Here is a 10,191-nt window from a genome sequence, read left to right on the forward strand (position 1 = left end):
CCGCTGAGACTGCGACATCTCCGGCTCTATGTAGACGACGGTGAACAGGTGTGGTCGCCGTTTGTGAGGCACGCATTCCTGCAACTCGTCTCCATGACCGAACTACAGTCGTGGATCAAAAAGAGGCCGAGGAAGGGCGAATGGCACCGCGAGTGTCGCGTTGCTCTCAAGCAACTCTGCCGTCCCGGGTCGACCTTGAGTGACTTCAACACAACCAAAGCATTCTATAGGGGATTAGTGGAGGGGAGGTACGACGACGAGCTCGGGGCAAACCTGGGCGTCGACGAGGAATACCTGACCCGCCTGTTTCAAACGACTTTCGGCCCGGGACCTATGGACAACTTCCAGAGATCCCTGGCCTGGCGGTGCTACCGAGAAGCGCTACCCGTTCGGGATAAGCTCTATAGGCATGGCTCGAGAAACACGGGGCCGACCTGCCCGAGATGCGGGCAGAGCGACGAAACCGCTCTGCACGCAATCGTGCAGTGTCCAGCAATTTCCGACCTGTGGGCTTATGTCGAACGACTGCTGTCACGTGTGGGACGTGTCGGTTTATCAGCCGAGTCTATCGTTAATATCGTCACGCCTCCTTCCTTCAAACGGGAAGGAAGAGCTATTTTTATCATACTTGTGGCTATGGCGAAAGAATGTATCTGGTGGACGCGCCTGAAAGGATTAGAGACAAACACTTTCCTCTCTGGTCAATCTCTCATCAACTTCTTCAAGTATCACTTGAAGAGGAAAGTGAGAGTAGAGAGGCAAGTTTTGTCTAGTGAATGTTTTAAAAAAAGATGGGTGAATGTAGCAAGGATGGCACGTATGAATGACGAAGCCACCTTGACTATGATTCTATGAACCATAAAAATTAATACAGAGAGTTGCTTATTTGCAAAAAAAAAAAAAAAGAAATATAACATGTGACTTCATTGACCGAGGTTACCGTGGTCTTTTCCGTGGGCTTTTCTTTCCACGGGTAAACCTCACCTGTCCCCCCCTTTACACTTCATATTGACATTTCTGTGATAACGGTCCCTATTATTCTTTTTTTTTCTCCCCCCCCCTTTTTTTTGTCCTTTTTCTTTCCTTTTACGATCCCTTTTGATCGAAAACCACCACTCTCTTTTTTTTTTACCCCCAAAAGAAAAGCTCTACCTTGTAATTTGTTCTATCTGTGTGCAGCCCTGTGTGGCTAATAAAGAAACATATCTATCTGTAGCAAGGATGGCACGTATGAATGACGAAGCCACCTTGAGCATAATCCTATGAACCCGGAAAAATGTAAAACAGAGAGTTACTTACTTGCTAATAAATGTGTTACCATGTGACATTATTGACCGAGGTTACCGTGGTCTTTTCGTAGGCTTTTCTTTCCACGGATAAACCTTATCTGCTTCCCCCTTTACACTTTACATCATGACATTTCTGTGATACACGATCCCTATTGATCTTTTTTTCTTTCTTTTTTACGATCCCTTTTAATCGAAAACCTACCCCACTTTTTTTGTCTCTCCAAAGGGGGACAAAAATTCAAGATCAAACCTAATTTTACTTGTGCTTCAGAAAACCTAATTTATGTCATAAGATGCTTGGGCTGCCACCAAAACTACATAGGGTCCACGGGATTATCGCTCAGACGCAGATGCACTCTACATCGACAACAGATTGCATTCCCAGAATACAGAATGATACCCTTTAGTGAACATATTGAGAAATGCACAAAGCAACTACTACCACAATTTATAATCTTTCCATTCTATCAATGTGCTATTGGAACACCAACACAAGTTAAATTAAACAAGGAAACTCATCTCATTGAAAAAAATATAAAATAAAACCTAACCACATTCTATTCCTTCTAAACTAATGTTTATCTAGTCATTCCCAACATGTCTGATTATCTCCCTTATACCCGAAGAAATCCCTGATTACCTTCCCCTGCCTGGAACCCCATATTTCACAACATAGCGAAGACATGACACGATGTAGGTAAAGGAATTTGAGAAATTTGAAAAGAAAATATGAAACCAGTTATTTCTTCAAAAACTATATTACTATACACTATATATATATATATATATACTTTTTCTATATGTTATGACTAACATCTTTCACTATTGAATTATTTAATAGAGGTTTTTCTCTAAATTTTATACATATATTATATATTGTGAAATTTGGTTTAGAATTGCTAAATTGAATTTTTCCCTGTAAGTTTGGAATTATATTCCCTACTATTATATATATATATCATCTATTTGTATTCTTATGTAAATCTTTAAAAACAGCATGACCTAAAAAATAGCACACCTAAATAACTACACCCAATTACAAAGGTTTAAATGCTGAACTGAACTCTAACCTTCACGTTCCCGAAATAAAACATTTAATCTCACATTAGTCTCTAAATGTAACCAACTAAAGCTAGTCACACATCAACCGGTCATCTAACAACTTCTATTTACCTATATTTGTTGGTGATGACCCAAAAAGAAATCTCTGACACGTTTTATTTTTCTTGATGAAAAATGTGGCTATTTAAGCGCGTAAACTATTTACCCCACCAACAACCTTTGAGAGAATAGAAATCAATCGAAGTTGATTATCCATTGATTAGCCTCCAGTTTGCTTTTCACAAACAGGCAGCTGGCTGAATCGTTAGCGCACCGGGGGAAAAATACTTAGCATTTCATCCGTTTTTACATTCCGAGTTCAAATGCTGCCGAGGTCGACTTTGCCTTCCACCCTTTCGGGGCCGATAGAATAAACACCAGATGAACACAGGGGCCGAAATTGCTGTCTTTCCATCAGAATTCGAAACCAACATTTACTCTTTACTGTTTTACTTGTTTCAGTCATTTGACCGCGGCCATGCTGGAGCATCGCCTTTAGTCGAGCAACTCGACCGCGGGACTTATTCTTTGTAAGCCCAGTACTTATTGTATCGGTCTCCTTTTGCCGAACCGCTAAGTGACGGGGACATAAACACACCAGCATCGGTTGTCAAGCAATGCTAGGGGGACAAGCACAGACACACACACACACACACACACACACATATATATATATATATATATATATATATACATACATATATACGACGGGCTTCTTTCAGTTTCCGCCTACCAAATCCACTCACAAGGCTTTGGTCGGCCCGAGGCTATAGTAGAAGACACTTGCCCAAGGTGCCACGCAGTGGGACTGAACCCGGAACCATGTGGTTGGTAAGCAAGCTACTTACCACTCAGCCACTCCTGCGTCTTTCCATTTTATTCCCTCAAAATTAATTAACAAGTTTCTGTCTCAACGTTTAAAAGAACAATCGGCTATTTCGTGCTTGAACTTGTTACTTCTCTTAAATCAATAAGCATTTCCCCCCATGCCCATCCATTTTAATGTTCATTTTATTTGTGAGTTTATTAATGGCGTTTCAGATTTATCAATTTTGATCAATAAACCGCTAATGTTTATATACGCAGATGCATATATTTGCGTGTATGTGTGGGTGGGGTGAGAGTGTACATCAAAGGATGAAAAGTCTTTTCGGCCTTCTAAGCTCATAAGGCTTATTTCCTGGACTTTTTCCCTATATATTTCCCCACTCCCTCTAATCTATCTATCTATCTATCTATCTATCTATCTATCTATCTATCTATCTATCTATCTATCTATCTATCTATCTATCTATCTATCTATCTATCTATCTATATATATATATATACATGATTCCGGGTTCAGTTCCACAGCGTGGTACCTTGGGCAAGTGTCTTCTACTATGGCCTTGGGCCGACCAAAACCTTGTGAGTTGTAGACGGAAACTGAAAGAAATCCGTCTTATATATGTATGTGTATGTATATATTTGTGTGTCTGTGTTTATCCCCCCACCAACATCGCTTGACAACCGATGCTGGTGTGTTTACGTCCCCGTAATATATAAATATTAGGGATAAGTTCAAATATTAGGGACAATAAAATCTAGCGAATATATTGGTTTATTACCTATTACAAGAATTATTGAATATTTTACAACTTTCTCTCACTCTTACTTCCTACTTCTGTCACAAAGGAACCATGGTGTAACCCACTATGGTGTGGTAAACTTTCAGACCCTAGTCTAGATTGCAAATTCTCTGTACCCCAGGATGGTTCAGCTCTCCACTCGTTAAAAGCCACCGTTTATGGAATGAGGATAACAACGTAGCTTTCGCGCCCGTGCAACCGCCAGTCTATCGAGTGTGGTGGGTGGATCTTCAAGTTGCCACACGCATTCTTAGTAGCTTAGTGTAGGCTCGAATTAGAGATTATTCTTTGTGGCTAATGGCGTGAGTCCTGATTGGAAGAAGAAGACAACAGCAACAGGAACAACAACAACACTAGACTACCAAGATTCCACACTCTTCTATTACAGTGACATACGCTTCTCTGAATCTGCTGACTTTACCCCAAATCGTCTTTCATTTGTCCGTCATTTCAAAAATTTTTAGATTTTTAATTCTGCAATAATTGTTATTTTTCTTCGAGGTTGTTTCTTTTAACTAGTGACATGTGTAACGCATGGAGGATAGATAAACATGAATCGAACCAACTTTAATATGTTATTAATACCCTTATCGATCGGAAGGAAATCTGTCATCAACAGTGAAGATTGTTTCCTAATCAAAATGGGAATCTGTAATGTTTAAACCTTTCTTGGAGGACATTATCAAATATTTACTTGAAACTATAATAAAAACTTAAACAAGCTTTTTATTCCTTCAAGGCCTTAACTCTCTACTTGCTATTATCGATCGTATCTCATGCAACAGCATGAAGTATGATTTATCGTCTGCAAAAGGCAAAACTTAAGAAGCCAATTGAAAGCTATTGATATATTGCAAAGTTAATATAAAATTGTTTTGTTCACCAAGCGTATAAATACAAAGATCAATGAATCAATTGCAAAGATCAATGGATAGAAGATTTCATTAACTGGAAAACTAACGAAGCTGAGACTGAAACTGATAACTTATTTATAATCTTGAAAGCAAAATATATTGGAGAGAAAAAAAACGACGATATAAGACCACAAATTTAAGACCGTGTTTAAGGAAAGTGAAATAACTTGGTGACAACTTCTAGAGTTAGAGAGGAAGAAAATTCTAGTTGCGCAGCTTTCTTTATAAGGGTGGGAAAAAAATCTGGAGATATAGTTTTAAGAACTTATCTTTTGGAAACGAATGCAAGAAGAGATCAACTGTGAAATATCCTAAGTTTTTTCTTGAATTGTCAGAACGAAGACAATAGAAATAAATGAAAGAAAGCCTGTTTATCGAGACTAGATAAAAGAAACATTAAAAGGCAGACGACATTGTTTCCAGTGAGACACGTCTGCTTATTCATTTTATCGGTTGAAAGTGAAGTTTATTTAACAACTCTGAAACAGTCATGAATCTTAAAGGTAAGTGAATTAATGATATTAGCAAAGAAAAGAGAGATAATTACTGAAATTGCTTTTTATAATTCTATAATGTAAAATACTGTAGCTGACTTGTGCTTTCATTACATTTGGTTTACTGTTATAATTTCCCATTTCCAAAGGGAATAGAAAGGACGGGAGTAGATTTGTAGAAATCATGGCTCAACTGGTTATATATTAGGGTGGAGCATTTATTTCATGATTTTTGATTTCGTGATGGAGGTAGGGCAGAAAAGTTAATGGACATTAAAATAACTGTTGTAAAGTCTTAGAACTCTGCGACAATATCTTCTGTCTCCACAAATGCATAAGCGTCCCCAAAGTCCATACCCTCTTCACCGTGGTGAGGACGCTGGCAACGGGTAGTGTCAGGGCTATGCCGTCGGGAACTTCGGTTCCTGGTAGGGCCACCCAAGGCGGATTGGTCTGACACCGAGTGGTATTAGAGCCACAACCCGGCAGACGGGGCTCTGGTGAAAATCCTCGGAGTGTCTGCTTCGGCAACTGGCGGCTCCTCGGTCATTCTGTCCCTGCGTCTGCGGACAATCTGCGGCAAACAGGATGTCTCCACATGCGAGATTGTTGGGGACCGCTTGTGAAATCCACATATTCCCATGAAACTTCTTCCATGAATTCTCAATGGCGAATACAGTGGTCGGCCTGCGCCGATGGAACCGTGACTGGCTCGCTATCTCCAGTGAACTGGCGCAGGACTGTCGTGCGTGGGCTGCCATGGTTCGAGAAGCCTCGAGGGTGGTAGAAGAAGCCGACTCAACCCGCCCAGGGTGAATGTCGCCACAAGTACAAGTACAAGTAACCCTCCAAAGTATCCTAGCTGTCCCTAATAACAATGTTTTCTGGAGCTGTACTAAACTGGGTTTTATGCCTATTTCCTCTATTCATCTGTCCGGATATTTAGGAATAGTTCCCAATGCACCTATTGGGATACATTTTGCCCGCACTTTCCATAGACTCTGTAATTGAATGGCTAGATCCTGGAACTTCACCATTTTTTCTATACCTCTCATATTGATTTTTCTATCATTTGATACTGTAGTGTCAATTATCTGCCACTTTCTATTCTCTTTATCTATAACTACTAAATCAGGCCTCCTAGCTTCTATTACTCTGTCAATCTCAACGCTAAAGTCCCACAACAACTTGTATTTCTTACTTTCTAGTACTTTACTAGGTTCATGCTCATACCATTTATTATTATGTTCAAATCCTAGCTTTCGACATAACTCCCAGCGGATTACTCTCCCTAGGTTGTCATGTCTTTTCTTGTATTCTTTTTGTGCCAGCATACTACATTCACTTACTATATGGGTAAAACTTTTCTGTTTTGATTTGCACAACCTACATTGGTAATCTACTTGGCTTTTGTCTATCTTGGCATTTATCCAATTAGTCCTTGATGCTTGAGCTTGTGCTGCTACTAACAAACTTTCTGTCTCCCTTTTCAGCTTTTCTTTCTGCAACCATAACCAGGTCTCACTACTACTTTCTGCTGCAACTAACTTTAGAAATCTACCACGCAACGCTTTCTCCTGCCAGTCAGATAACTTTTGTTGTTTTTTCTAGTTTTTAACTTCGTTTGGGTTTTTGGTTTCTCTATATCTTGCTGTCGCTCTAGCAGCTTTCAATAAACTTTCTTTACTATTACCTAAATAGTAGTCTCTATCTACTCTAGTTAACTCCACGCAATCTTTTACTGATATTAACCCTCTTCTTCCTTTCTTTTTTAGTAAGTATAATCTTGCCACTTCTGCCCTTGGGTGGAGTCCTCCATTCATATTGAATTCCTTCCTAGTTCTTTTGACTAGCTTTGGTAATTCAGTTTTTGTCCAATCTACAAAAGCTGCTGAAAGTATTGATACTGACCAACTATTTACAGCCTTCACTAGCAGACCCTACTCCACGTTCTTTCACACTGTTTATTAAATTGGAAGGGTCCCTTAGCTTATTCTTGTGACGGGACAGACATTCCGTCCTTCCGACTTGTCTCTGAGTGTTTATTTCCTCAAATAAGTCTTTTGTTAACATCACTTCGAAAATCTTTTCTTTTTTGGAGGGGGGGGGGCAATTAAAAAAAATTTTGTGTATGTTTTGATTTGGCAGTATACTTCCGTTGCAGTGATTTAGTTTTCGTATATGATGTTTATCGATTTATTAAATTTTTAATTACTTTTCTTTGTAATTAATGATCGTTATTAGACACTATTATGTCTCATCGGTATATAATTCCGTGATGACATTTTCGGACAACTGCTTATAATGTGAGTGATATGTCAATGTTCAATTTTATTTCAAGATTTCTTGCCAATAGAGAAAGAGTCGGTTTCCAACCTAGATCCAAGGCTCCTTCACTGAAATTTCAACATCAACAACAGGGTATTTTTGTATGTATGTATATGTGCAGATTTGAATTTTTTGCTTTATGTATGCCTTCTCATGCATATAGTTGTATATCTAGACATGCTCAAATATATTTAAATGATAAACTTCTGGAAAGTTTTACAGATTTTTACAGTTCCAGCGATGGATTGGATGTGTAGTCTTTGAATTAGCTTTCTCATTTCTGGTTCTGAGAAGCCCAATTTCTCAAGATTGGTATTTAGGCAGTGTGTTACATATTCCAGGATCCCAATAATTACAGGTACAAATCTGTACTTGTAATCTGGCAAGAGTAAACTCAGATTTCTCAATAGTTCAGCGTAGATATTCTTCTTTTCATGCATGTGTATGTATGTATGTATGTATGTATGTATGTATGTATGTATGTATGTATGTATGTATGTATGTATGTATGTATGTATGCATGTATGTATGTATGCATGTATGCATGTATGTGTGTGTGTATGTATGTATGTGTGTGTGTATGTATGTATGTATGTATGTATGTATGTATGTATGTATGTATGTATGCATGTATGTATGTATGCATGCATGCATGTATGTGTGTGTATGTATGTATGCACGCATGCATGTATGTATGTATGTATGTATGTATGTATGTATGTATGTATGCATGTATGCATGTATGTGTGTGTGTATGTATGTATGTATGTATGTATGTATTATGTATGTATGTATGTAAGTATGTTTGTATGTATGTATGCGTATGTGTATGTATGTAAGTATGTATGCATGTATGCATGTATGTATGTATGTATGTATGTATGTATGTATGTATTATGTATGTATGTATGTAAGTATGTTTGTATGTATGTATGCGTATGTGTATGTATGTAAGTATGTATGCATGTATGCATGTATGTATGTGTGTATGTATGTATGTATTATGTATGTATGTATGTGTGTGTGTGTATGTATTATGTATGTATGTATGTGTGTGTATGTATGTATGCATGTATGTATGTATGTATGTATGTATGTATATATTATGTATGTATGTATGTATGTATGTATGTATGTATGTATGTATGTATGTATGTATGTATGTATGTATGTATGTATGTATTATTGTATATTTTTCATCTTTCAGGAATGGAAACATCAATTCAATATCATTTGATTCTCATATTGCTGCCAGCTTTGACTCTTTTTGTGACATCTATAGCAGCAAAATCAGAATGTACCCGAGTCCTATTCGGTGAGATAACTGCAACAAAATGCTTATCTGTTCAGAATAAAAAAACTGATAACGCATCGTCTGCTGAAGACTGTGCAAGTCGGTGCATTTTATTCAATAAGTGCGAATATTTTAGCTATTGCAATGGCTTGTGATATGCAGCAATCCTTTTACGAGGGAGAAATTCAAGATTACGATTGCAGCTGTTCATCGTACATTTTGCTCTCTGGAAACGGTACGTAAATCACAATTTTCTTTTATGTTTTTTTTGTAATTTTTAGCGCCATTAACTCTGTTATACTCACTACACACACGCGCACACGCGCACATTCTTTTTTCTTTTATTCTTTTACTTGTTTCAGTCATTTGACTGCGGCCATGCTGGAGCACCGAATTTAGTCGAGCAAATCGACCCCAGGACTTATTCTTTGTAAGCCCAGTACTTATTCTATCGGTCTCTTTTTGCCGAACCGCTAACTTACGGGGACGTAAACACACCAGCATCAGTTGTCAAGCGATGTTGGGGGGATAAACACAGGCACACACACACACACACACACACACACACACATACATATACATATAAACAGCGGGCTTCTTTTCAGTTTCCGTCTACCAAATCCACTCACAAGGCTTTGGTTGGCCCGAGGCTATAGTAGAAGACACTTGCCCAAGGTGCCACACGGTGGGACTGAACCCGGAACCATGTAGTTCGTAAGCAAGCTACTTACCACACAGCCACTCCTCCATATGTATGTATGTATGCATATATGCATGTATGTATGTATTATGTATGTATGTATGTATGCATGCATGCATGCATGCATGTATGTATGTATGTATGTATGTATGTATGTATGTATGTATGTATGTATGTATGTATGTGTATGTATGTATGTATGTTCTCACTGTCCTGTTCTTGTTACCACTTTCAACCTCCGCAAAATATCCCAAATTTGATTTAATTTGCTTTGCGGGAAGGATTGTTTCAACGAAATCACGTTATGTCCTTACCTTCGTAACGCGTAGTATATGAAACAGGGACAACTGATGAAGGGGAATATTTTTTATGTTGCATGTCTCGTTTCTCTGTTTTTTCTTCCCCCCCCCAAAAGTTCGTTTTCTATGTTGTTATTTTTATGT

General features: G+C 38.4%; 1 long non-coding RNA gene across 1 annotated transcript in view; it reads left to right on the forward strand.

Moving 5' to 3' along the window:
- Window positions 1–4,797: 4,797 nt before the first annotated feature.
- Window positions 4,798–10,191, forward strand: part of LOC118762877 — a 21,568-nt gene continuing 16,174 nt past the window's right edge. The window contains exons 1-2 of the long non-coding RNA XR_004998623.1: window positions 4,798–5,435; window positions 8,962–9,283. This is a non-coding gene — a long non-coding RNA (uncharacterized LOC118762877). The remainder of the gene's footprint in view (window positions 5,436–8,961; window positions 9,284–10,191) is intronic.

The sequence above is a fragment of the Octopus sinensis genome, linkage group LG4 (genome assembly GCF_006345805.1).
Source record: "Octopus sinensis linkage group LG4, ASM634580v1, whole genome shotgun sequence".
Lineage (NCBI taxonomy): Eukaryota > Metazoa > Mollusca > Cephalopoda > Octopoda > Octopodidae > Octopus > Octopus sinensis.